The following is a 12,894-nucleotide window of genomic DNA, read 5'->3' as shown; positions in this document are numbered from 1 at the left end:
TTGGCATTGTACAACACACCGTATTTTAAATGAAACAAAGACTAGGGGTTTAAGGTCTGATTCTCAGTATAAATCTGATTTCATAGGGTTAGCTAAATAGTGTAGGAACTTGGTCTGAAAGTTTAGTCTTGATATTGAAACCTAACACATAAAGTACGTAACAATCAGCCTAATACTACTTTTTAACCTCTTAGTCTTCCAGATTTTGTGACTCATTAATTTTGAGTCTTTTAACCAATTTGCCAAAAAGAGAATTAATAGAACATACTCATGGGCATCAAGAGAACATATGAAGAGAAGGAGGTAACTTTACTTTTATCTCAAATTCACTATACATTTTCTGATTATAAATTAAGTGTATTTGCTCCCTTTGCAGACAAGATGTTTTGTACAAATGCAGTACAATTAAATTTAGGGCTATTTATTTATATCCCTTTCTTTAAGATTACTCTTGCATTTTGATAGTTGAAAACTTCAGACAGGAAACATCACAGAGATGTGCATAAATATCCTTAGGGCGGTTACACACTGCAGGCGTGGCGTGAGCGGGCGTTTCTGTTGCATGTCAGCTGCGTGGATTTTGTCTGTCTTTCCCCACCAGGAAGGTGTCTGACCCCATTGATAAAATGAAATACCATGTTAAACATAAATATTGATACTGATTTGATTAAAGCAAAGACAACGTCGGCAATATTGAAGGCAAAATAGGCTACAGAATATTTCGTTTAGTATTGACAGGTGCAATACTAGAAAATTGATTAAAAACATTTTACATTCATATAGGCCTAGGCCTATCTGCATTTATATCAAAACCTAGAGGCTTTCAAACATCAACATGTCATTTGTTAATATGGATTTGTGTCTAAATGACATATAAACATCTTTTCCTATTCTATTTTGCCTGGAAACGCTTCCAACACGCCGCTCGCGTGTCGCGCGAAAAAAAAAATAGGCGTTGGTTCTATTTCTAGCATGCACACATCTCAGACGCGTCTCGAGCCGCGCCTGAGACGCGCGTCTCACGCAGGCAGTGTGTAAGCTCTAACCTGTTACCATGGGAGCTGAAATATAAACGGACACGCCACGCGGCTGACACGCCGCGTGACGCGTCCAGTGTGTAACCGGCCTTAGATGGAATCCAACTGTGGATGGTGCAGTTTTGTGGCATGTGTAGAATACACTGCAAAGTAATTTATGTAATAGTTATTATTTTTATTATTATTTAATTATAAATTATACTTAATTTTATTCTTTTTAAAATGGTATGACTTTTTATTTAGGTCTTTCTTCCTTTCATACCTGGCCTAAAAAAGGATGTATCTTATTCAAAGCACATTAAGGTGCTTCACAATTCACCATGGTGCCCATGCCTTCGCTCTCCTGACACTGATGTAACTTTGTTTATTTTGTTATTGTGCATCTTACACACACAGCTTGTGTGTGACAGTAAGATACAGCAGGGAAGAACTTCTGGACATTGGCAATGTTCAACACAAGCTTACAACACTGCCTCTTGAACTTTAACTTTCTCCTACGCCTGAACCAAGCCAACTCCAGCCGGCAGGACACAGCAACACCGGTGCGCCCACAACGGGGACGAGGCAAGAGAGGTGGGCTACATGCTAGGCTGAGCTACAGGACCATACTAGCTAATGTCCGTTCTCTTGACAAATAAGCTGAGAACTAGGACTACAACTCAGCGTGAGATAAGGGAATGTTGTGCTCTTATTCTCACTGAGATCTGGCTCTCTGACAGCACGCCAAACTCAAGAATACCAGGGGAGGCGGCATGTGTACATTAACAACTGATGGTGTGGGAATGTTCAGATTGTTGAAAAGCACGGTTCATCGGACATTGAACTTTTAATGCTAAAGTGCAGGCCCTTCTCTTTATCTTTATCTCCCAAGCGAGTTCAGCGCTGTGCCTCTGCTCGATGGGGATGCTACAGGACCTCATCAGCAAGCTGGAGACTGCACACCCAGATGCTGTCCTTCATCGTGGCTGGTGATTTTAACTACTACAACCTCAGGGAGCGTCCTACCAAAGTACCATCAACAGATGAGCTTTCCTTTGAGGGAGTAGAATACTCTTGACCAAGTGTACAGCAACGTGAAGAACGCCTACAAGGCTGTGCCTCACCTGCACTTTGGACTATCAGTCCACATCTCAGTGTTCCTCTACCCAGCCTACAGGCAACTCCTCAAACGAATGAAGGATATGAACTAGTGCTTCAGGACTGCTTTAACAGTACAGACCGTGGTGGGTTTAAAACTCCTGCTCTGAGAGGGGACTGTACTGTGGACCTAAAGGAATATGCTGCAGCTGTAACTGGCTACATTTGCAGAAAATTATCCCCACTAAACGTTGCAAGACCTACCCCAACGACAAACCCTGGATTAACTGAAGTGTGGTCCATGCTATGTGCGCTCTGCTGCATGTGTCTCGGGTGACACGGAGGACTAGAAAAAGGCCAGATATGACCTGCGTAGATCAATCAAACAGGCCAATAGACAATACAGACTGAAGCTGGAGGATATTACACCACTGCTGATCCCGGGAGCATGTGGCAAGGTCTGCAACACATCACAAACTGCAAACAGAAAACAAACCGCTCACTTCGAAGCCCTCAACACCAGCTGAAAGGGAGGGACTATGGCCAACAAGGGCATACTGGACACACCACTCTGTGTCACTGTGTCACCACTCGGTCCCCACCAGCTTCAAGTCCACCACCATCGTGCCCGTCACAAAGGACACTGTGACTTGTCTGAATGACTATCGGCACCTTAATTGTAACTGTGTGGCACAGAGCACCTTATTCAACTCAGGTTTCTTTTTTTTCTTTTAATTCCAACTTAGGTTTATTGTACACTGGAAGTTATATTTAAATTTTATATTTTATTCTATTTGTGTTGTGCATTTGTCTTATTATTGAACTGTTCTGTTAAGGGAGTTGGGTAAAGTAAGAATTGTATGGTATAAACCACTGTGTTGTGACAATAAACCTCTTGAATCTGAATCTTACCTTCAGAGGGAGGTACACTCTCATTTACTGTGGACGACACAAAGGACACTGATCCTGTTGAACACAAAATTTAACAAAAGTTACCTTTGTCCCAGGAAAAAATACATTTTATCAGCAGTGACTGTGAAGTGAGTTAACATACCAAAGCCTCAATGTCATGGTCTTGCTCTGTGGTTGTAGAGTCAAAATCCACAGGCTCCACAGTTCCAAACTCTGATGCTGTGACTTCTGTGTTGCCGTTATCAGAATCGCCTCCCACTATCTTCAGCGTCACTTAACGCAATCTCATCTGGAAAATGGCATTAGTAAAACTCACATAAATAGCTGGACATACGTGGTTGAAATAGCCACATCAAATAAAAAGACCTAGGGAAAAGATAGTAGGCCTGTGGTTTTGTACTTGCCACTTTTTTGCAAAGTAACTATTTTTACTTGAGTAGTTTTGAGCTATTATACCTGTGTTTATGTTTAATGTGGTCCATGAGCACATAAGATAGAACAATCCATGTACAAATGATTACACAATATGATATTATGTTAATATTTAACGAATTCGACTGCACCTCCACAAACATAAGTTTGAATTACTGTCCAGCCATACTGTATTTTTATGCTTATATTTCTGAATAGTAGTCCTCAACTCATATTTGGACATGAAAGGTGATTTTTTTTCTTGAAAAGGATGTTGACTACGCCAAGTCTAGAGGTTTATAAATTAACATATCAAGGAAAAAACAAACACTCAGATAATATCTACAAGGGCTAATTTCTATACAAACCTTCAATTTCAATATCATCCAGTGACTTCCCTGCATGCTGGAAAGGTGTCCTTTCTCCATTGACAAAAGCAGTTTGGAAATCTTAGCCAGTTGTGTTGTGGGAACTGGTAATCTGTAGAAGTCGCGGTGAACACGGATGTCGTGACCCAGGAAATCTGCAACCTGATCAAGTTCATTGTTTTTTAAATTAAGGACTTGTGAGAGTGTGGCAACATGTTTCCTGAGTTGTGTTGACCTGAGGTACTCCGGTGCTTTGCTCCACACTGGTTTGCATGAACACGCAAACAGTCCTGTCCTCTGTAGTGGCTCATTGACGTTGGTCTTGCAAACAGGAAGACATTTGTGGCACAAACGCCACATTCAGTTCTTCTACTGGCAAGTAGTGACAAAGCATCCACCACCCTTGGTGTGAGCAGAACTGCAACCTTTCTGCCCCTTTTCCCCAGGATTTCAATTCGGCTGAAATAGTTGCAGAGCTTCTGTTCAGTCTTAGACAACCCCATGGCAACATCTTCATGGAGCTTTGTGTTGTCCCTTTCATGAAAACTTTTGAGGCGCATTTTTGAAACTTCCCCAGCACGCCTTCGATTGAACACAATGATTTGTGCAAGTGTGAGTTTTGCAAGTTGAGCATAGTTCTGAGTGGTGGCCTCTTCCTTCAAGCTGCAGAAGGCACTTTCTGCAGATTTCTCAAGGTACTGATGAAGGATCTGAACATCTTCAGTGAAGGGCAATGTTGATGGTTTGTTGTATTTTGCATCGCTCAGTGTGTTCAGGGCACTGTGAGACACCAACTCAGACCACCTGGAGGTGTACAACTTCTTGAATGTGTCAGTGTACCTGATCAACTCTTCATCTTCTGCCATGAGTGCCCTACAATGAATAATGTCAGCAATTTTCTGCAGTGTATGCCCCAGTTTCAACGCAAGGCTTGGTTTCTGGTACAAGTGTTTTTCTTCATCAAAACCTGAAACTTTCTTTACTGCTTGCACAACTCTCTGGAAGTTAGCAGGTTTAACAGCCTCCTCTAGGTTATGTACTGAGAATTCTGCACGCAGGCATAACAACAAACGCCCCACTTCACGGAGCTTCTGTCGAATGTATTCATATTTTGTAGGGTCTTGTCCATGTTTGTTGTAGAGTGACTGGGCAAACTGAATGATAGAGAGGTCATTTCGCACAACTGAGGCCACCTCATCTTGTTTCATGACACTAAGGAGCTTCCACACTCCACTTGAGATCTGCTGACAGAATGTAGACTCCAGAGCTACAGCCAAGCCCAGTACTTTGGTTCTCCCAGGTTGGTCATCCAAATCTTCGTTTTCTGGCTTAAAGGGGCATCTGCGGACATGTCTCCAAAGCTCCTTACGTATGTACATCCCTTGACAATACATACAGTGAATAAACTTTCCTGCCAGTGTTTTAGCTTTTGGCTTTTCTTCACTTTCAGTGATCCTGTTCCATCTTGCAAAACTGCAGTGTTATGTTTAAAATTTCCCTTATTCCTCATTTTTTCTAATAATATCTTGCGCTCTTTTGAGTCCTCAGGAAGGGAAAATGCATGGACAATTTCAGCATGTGTCTTGTGTGTTTTCAAGTGGCGGGAAATTTTGCTTTGTGGCTTACCACAAACATAACAGTAATTCTTTTTACTCATAATCAGATGTGGTAATTCTTGTTCATGAGTCACAGTTTCTTCCTCTGGCTTTTCCTTTGATGAATTCGCTGAATTAGATGTGTCAGCAGCATTGGGAATCATCTTATTTTTTAAGGGGTGGCCAACATTGTGATGTACTGGGCACAACTGGGGTGCCTATGTCTGACCCATAAGATGTTCCAACATCAGGTATTACCGTTTTTACTTGAATATGTGCAGCTCTTGCCTTACTTGACATTAAGTGTATGCTGGCATCTGAATCATATTCATCATCCTCAGAGTCAGGTATGTATTCCTTGTCAGACATGTCCTCAGCATCATCAGATGATATTTCGTCCAATTGTGGATGTGGAATTTTGTCCTGATCTGACATCCGCTCATCCTCAGAAGCCTCAGAAGACTGCTGTGCCTGAATTGGTGAGAAAGCATATTATTTTACAGGGTGATTGAATGTTATAGACAGTTCAAGTTCAACACTCACTCAGTAGATACTCACCTGTGCTGTGCTGTGCAAGTAATCTCCTGTAATTTGCTTGAGGCAGGATTTATGCCAGACCCCTGAACAAACTGTAACACATTTTGAGTAAAATAATGTTAACACTGTAGGTCTATTTAAGTGGTTAGAGCACAACACATGTACACTCTATACTAGGGCTGCACGATTATGGCCAAAACGATAATCACGATTATTTTGATCAATATTGAGATCACGATTAATTATCACGATTATTTGTTTTTTAACCAAAACAAATTTTATTGTCACATAGGCTAATTATAACCGCTTTTACATCCATATTGTGCTACATTCCTCCTTTATTGAAGGATACTGTGAAGGAGTATGCCATTTCAGCTGTTGTGCAACCGCTTTCACACATGCATGTTTGCCGTGAAAGATACAGGCAACGCAATTTTCTACAATTTTTACATGTCTGCTTTGGGCTCTGATGTCCAAACCCGTTAATAAATATTGCTGCATGTCATGCTAGTAAACACTAATAACACATTACATGGCAGGTAACGTTAGCCTACTGTTAGCCACAGTAGTAACTGGATTAAACACGGCTAAAATGCTGACAGCTAACGGTGTAGTGTGAATGTATTTCACTGTAGGATTCCAACAGCGGGACTGCCAACAGTCTGCCGCTAAAGCTGTGAGCTAAAAGAAACAAACTAGCACTATGGTCCTTGCTGTTGTAAAAAAAAAAAAAAAAAACAGATGGGACAAAATGTTGCATTTACTGGTAAACTGGTAAACATCGTGACAGACTTATGATGCCCGATTGCTACCTGTTGTGGAATTTTCCGCACATAACTCTGTCCTCTGTGACTGTCTACATCTAAAAATTGAGCTGAGCGGTGCAGGAAAACTCTGATTGGCTCACACAGACACGTGATCAGCCAGTCGTTGATGGAGCGCTAGATTGGCTTTTGCTAAAACTGTTCTATGAACGGAATGACACATTTTAAATATAACACAATCACGCAAATTTGATCGTGGGAAGCAAAAATCGTGATCGTGATTAAAATTTGATTAATTGTGCAGCCCTACTCTATACTAATTCACTAAATATCTAACCTGTGCATCGATAGCCAAGCCACTTGAAGGAAGATACGGGTCCCACACAATTAACACACTTGTCCAAGGAGGATACTGTTGCGCACACCAGGCGGTGTTTTTGACACTGTTGGCGAAAAAAAAGTAATTGTAGTATTTATTTATGCCACATAGTTTGGACAGAAAGACATTTCATATTTACATGTCAATATCTAATAACTTTAAATCCAATACCAATGTGATATTTAATTTACATACAATTCATAAATACATACATACATACATACATACATACATACATACATACATACATACATACATAACTAATAGGGTGCCTATCCATTACCTGTAACCAAACAACTTACCATTCACATTAAACCAACATACAGATCAAATGCAGGCAGTCCAAGTGTTCTTAAAACCAAAGCGATGCCTCTGGTGACAGGACCCTCTAAACTTTATGGTCCTCCCAAGTCATATTTGGGTGGGGTTCACCATTTGATACACATACACTAAGATATTATACTGACTGAAGCTTGAAAAGCATGTTTAGACAATGTCCTTCCATTTCATTGTCCACATAAAGCATGTTCTACTCAACATTGTCCACATAAAGCATGTTCTACTCAGGCGACTGCACACACACACACACACACACACACACACACATTGAAATAGGTTGGTAGATTTAACATTTTGCCACAAATAACTTCACTAAGTTGTACATGAGATTTAATTTACCTCTCCAACCTTGGTGAGTGGGCCGAGCTCTGGACTGGTCTGATTTGGGTGGCTGACAGCTGTATGGATGCACTTGCTCTCAGTGGTCAGCTGTAGAAGATGAAACAAAGAGACAAAAGGACAATAAAGAGAAAGTCCTGGGAACGTACTACTAGAGAGGATATTTGACATCTGAATAAAAAAAGAAGAAGACCTACCTCTTCAGGCTCATCAATTGAGGATGGGGATTTGTGGCACCACAAATCTTTGGAGCCATTTAAATCATCAAGGGCCTGTAAAAAGGAAAAAAACAAAAGATATTTTAGACCGTGGACTATGAAAACTATAATCTGATGAACACAGCATTTGATGACTTCATTGTTTTTGTTCTACCAGTCTGTAATGGTCAGTATCATCTTTGCTATGGTGTGCTGTGTAGGTGGTATCGGGACTGGTGGTGCTATCAAACTGGGCAAGCTGGTGAGAATGCCAGCTCTGTGGGAAGGATGGATTTGGACAGTGTGGAGGCAGTGACAGACAGCGGATGAGAGGGACGCTGAAAACTATAAAGGACTACCCCTCTCTTCCTGTGTGTAGAACTGAGGCAGTTCAGGAGCATGTGTAGCCACAGGCTCAGTGAGCCGCATGCCTCAAAGCACTTAGGGGCTCTTTTGTACCATCAGCCATCAGACTCATACATGTTATTACTATTTTATTGCATTGTATTTTATTGTTATTTATAGCGTATCTTAGTTATACGCAGCTTATTTATAGCATATCCTATATGAAGATATAACTTCTTCATATTTTTAAATTGTAGATGGGGAATTTGTGGTTAGCCTCAGTGCCAGGAGCTGACTTGTTGTAGCCCAGTATAACTAATAGGGTGCCTATCCATTACCTGTAACCAAACAACTTACCATTCACGTTAAACCAACATACAGATCAAATGCAGGCAGTCCAAGTGTTCTTAAAAACCAAAGTGATGCCTCTGGTGACAGGACCCTCTAAACTTTATGGTCCTCCCAAGTCATATTTGGGTGGGGTTCACCATTTGATACACATACACTAAGATATTATACTGACTGAAGCTTGAACAAGCATGTTTAGACAATGTCCTTCCATTTCATTGTCCACATAAAGCATGTTCTACTCAACATTGTCCACATAAAGCATGTTCTACTCAGGCGACTGCACACACACACACACACATTGAAATAGGTTGGTAGATTTAACATTTTGCTACAAATAACTTCACTAAGTTGTACATGAGATTTAATTTACCTCTCCAACCTTGGCGAGTGGGCCGAGCTCTGGACTGGTCTGATTTGGGTGGCTGACAGCTGTATGGATGCACTTGCTCTCAGTGGTCAGCTGTAGAAGATGAAACAAAGAGACAAAAGGACAATAAAGAGAAAGTCCTGGGAACGCACTACTAGAGAGGATATTTGACATCTGAATAAAAAAAAAGAAGACATACCTCTTCAGGCTCATCAATTGTGGATGGGGATTTGTGGCACCACAAATCTTTGGAGCCATTTCATCATCAAGGGCCTGTAAAAGGAAAAAAAAAATATATATATATATTATCATAAATATCTTGAAGACAATATGTTCCCTGTGTAGTATTCTGTGAAAAGATATCATGGCTGTATTGTTGAGTGTTTTGTGGAAAACATGTAGTCTCTGAAACAGTTCTCTAGCCACTGAACAGGCCACATGACTACAGTCTGTAGACTATGAAAACTATACTCTGCTGAATACAGTATTTGATTTCTTCTGCTTTTTATCAATTGCCAGCCCACTTGCTAGAATGATCGCACTTCTAGAATAAGGGGCTGTAAGCTTTTACATGGAGTGACTTTTTAGTCCTTTTATAGTTCTTAGATTTGCTATGATTCTTTTAAATTACTTTTTCTCATGAATTTTCGTCAGTGCTGTTGAGTGGGTGGCCATCCACTAGATGTACCTAAACACCGTATCAGTCACATTAAACCAACATACAGATCAAATGCAGGCAGTCCAAGTGTTCTTAAAAACCAAAGCGATGCCTCTGGTGACAGGACCCTCTAAACTTTATGGTCCTCCCAAGTCATATTTGGGTGGGGTTCACCGTTTGATACACATACACTAAGATATTATACTGACTGAAGCTTGAACAAGCATGTTTAGACAATGTCCTTCCATTTCATTGTCCACATAAAGCATGTTCTACTCAACATTGTCCACATAAAGCATGTTCTACTCAGGCGACTGCACACACACACACATACACACACACATTGAAATAGGTTGGTAGATTTAACATTTTGCCACAAATAACTTCACTAAGTTGTACATGAGATTTAATTTACCTCTCAACCTTGGTGAGTGGGCCGAGCCTGGACTGGTCTGATTTGGGTGGCTGACAGCTGTATGGATGCACTTGCTCTCAGTGGTCAGCTGTAGAAGATGAAACAAAGAGACAAAAGGACAATAAAGAGAAAGTCCTGGGAACGCATTTACTAGAGAGAGATATTTGACATCTGAATAAAAAAAGAAGAAGACCTACCTCTTCAGGCTCATCAATTGAGGATGGGGATTTGTGGCACCACAAATCTTTGGAGCCATTTCATCATCAAGGGCCTGTAAAAGGAAAAACAAAAGATATTTTAGACCGTGGACTATGAAAACTATAATCTGATGAACACAGCATTTGAGGACTTCATTGTTTTTGTTCTACCAGTCTTGAAATGGTTGGTATCATCTTTGCTATGGTGCTGGTAGGTACCCTCCAACCTTGGGACTGGGTGGTGACTGGTCAATTTGGGTGGGCAAGCTGGTGAGAATGCCAGCTCTCAGTGGGAAGGATGGATTTGGACAGTGTGGAGGACAGTGACAGACAGCGGATGAGAGGGACATCTGAAAACTATAAAGGACTACCCTTCAGGCTTCCTGTGTGTAGAACTGAGGCAGTTCAGGAGCATGTAGCCACAGGCTCAGTGAGGGCATGCCTCAAAGAACTTAGGGGGCTCAATTTTTTGTACCATCAGCCATGAAGAATAATATTTTATAAATATTTTCCCTGTGTTATGTAAAAGATATTTTATTGAGTGTTTTTTGGAAAACATTATTTGGAAGCAGTTATCTTAGTTAGGCCACATGACTACAGTTATTTATAGTATATCCTGAATACATATGAAGATATAAATCTTCAGCCCACTTTTTTAAATTATAGATGGGGAATTGGTGGTTAGTCCTTTTATAGTGCCAGGAGCTGATTCTTTAAATTTGTTTTTAGCTCATGTCATGTTGTTAATAGGGTGCCTATCCATTACCTGTAACCAAACAACTTACCATTCACATTAAACCAACATACAGATCAAATGCAGGCAGTCCAAGTGTTCTTAAAAAACCAAAGTGATGCCTCTGGTGACAGGACCCTCTAAACTTTATGGTCCTCCCAAGTCATATTTGGGTGGGGTTCACCATTTGATACACATACACTAAGATATTATACTGACTGAAGCTTGAAAAAGCATGTTTAGACAATGTCCTTCCATTTCATTGTCCACATAAAGCATGTTCTACTCAACATTGTCCACATAAAGCATGTTCTACTCAGGCGACTGCACACACATACACACACACACACACACACACACACACATTGAAATAGGTTGGTAGATTTAACATTTTTCCACAAATAACTTCACTAAGTTGTACATGAGATTTAATTTACCTCTCCAACCTTGGTGAGTGGGCCGAGCTCTGGACTGGTCTGATTTGGGTGGCTGACAGCTGTATGGATGCACTTGCTCTCAGTGGTCAGCTGTAGAAGATGAAACAAAGAGACAAAAGGACAATAAAGAGAAAGTCCTGGGAACGTACTACTAGAGAGGATATTTGACATCTGAATAAAAAAAGAAGAAGACATACCTCTTCAGGCTCATCAATTGTGGATGGGGATTTGTGGCACCACAAATCTTTGGAGCCATTTCATCATCAAGGGCCTGTAAAAAAAAAAACAAAACATATTTTAGACCGTGGACTATGAAAACTATAATCTGATGAACACAGCATTTGATGACTTCATTGTTTTTATTCTACCAGTCTGTAATGGTCAGTATCATCTTTGCTATGGTGTGCTGGGTAGGTGGTATGGGGACTGATGGTGCTAACAAACTGCTAACAAAAGCTATAAAATCATGTTCTACCTGGAGCTAGATGGAAAATGTACAGTATTTTGGTATGTGAAATGTTCTATGGTTAAAGCATTTCTTATATGAGAACTATCAATTTCAAAATGTCAAATTTCGACCACCTTGCATCTCCACGGCCAGTCTGAGTCACCATAATTATAGGTGATCTCCTCTCCTGGACTTATGTCTCGAACTGCAAACAAACAGAGATGGGGCTTCCTTGTACAGTGAGGTACTTCATCTTGGCATTAGGGTTCATATGGTCGTCATTTACAAGTCTGCCAAGTGACCCATTCTCTGTTGCTGCATCAACACTACAAAAACACAAGTAATATTTTCAAAACAATCCGTTTTTTACTAATGCAATGTAAATGAACCTAATGTGAGAAAAAGAGAAAAGAGTCATATAATTCTGATAAGATTAATCAGTGACATATATACGTACCACCACAGTTTTCCATTAAAATGGAACTCAACATAAACACTTTGAGGAGGTCATGGTAAATGCTCCGCCTCCTCTCACATTCTTGCTTGTTTATTAGATCACCTCTGTATTCCAATAGAAAGTCTCCCTTTTCAAATGGAACAGAGGTGAAGATACCATGCCTAATTCATCAAAGACAAAACAACAAATAAGTGGCAAAAGTGATATGTATTAAAGTTGAATCATGATTAAACAGTCAGAAGATTCAACTTCTACATTTTTACAGCATTGATGTACTTGATGTCAAGTCCCACTTTGTCACTTTCAGCAGTAACATAAAATCTTGCATCATCCTTGATTAATGCGCCACGCCGCTGCATGTTTACTGTTTACAGGTGCCACAGCCTAAATTACCAAAAAGTGATTGTCAGGGATTACAATGTTCACTGGGACAAGCATGATCAGAAAACAAAACTCTGATAAATTAGTAATGTACAAGCCACATCTGGACAGAAGCCAAATGATGTGCTCATAACTGCACCACACATATTT

The sequence above is a fragment of the Perca flavescens genome, chromosome 19, assembly GCF_004354835.1.
Source record: "Perca flavescens isolate YP-PL-M2 chromosome 19, PFLA_1.0, whole genome shotgun sequence".
Taxonomy (NCBI): Eukaryota; Metazoa; Chordata; class Actinopteri; order Perciformes; family Percidae; genus Perca; species Perca flavescens.
Note: the sequence above shows the minus strand (reverse complement) of the source record.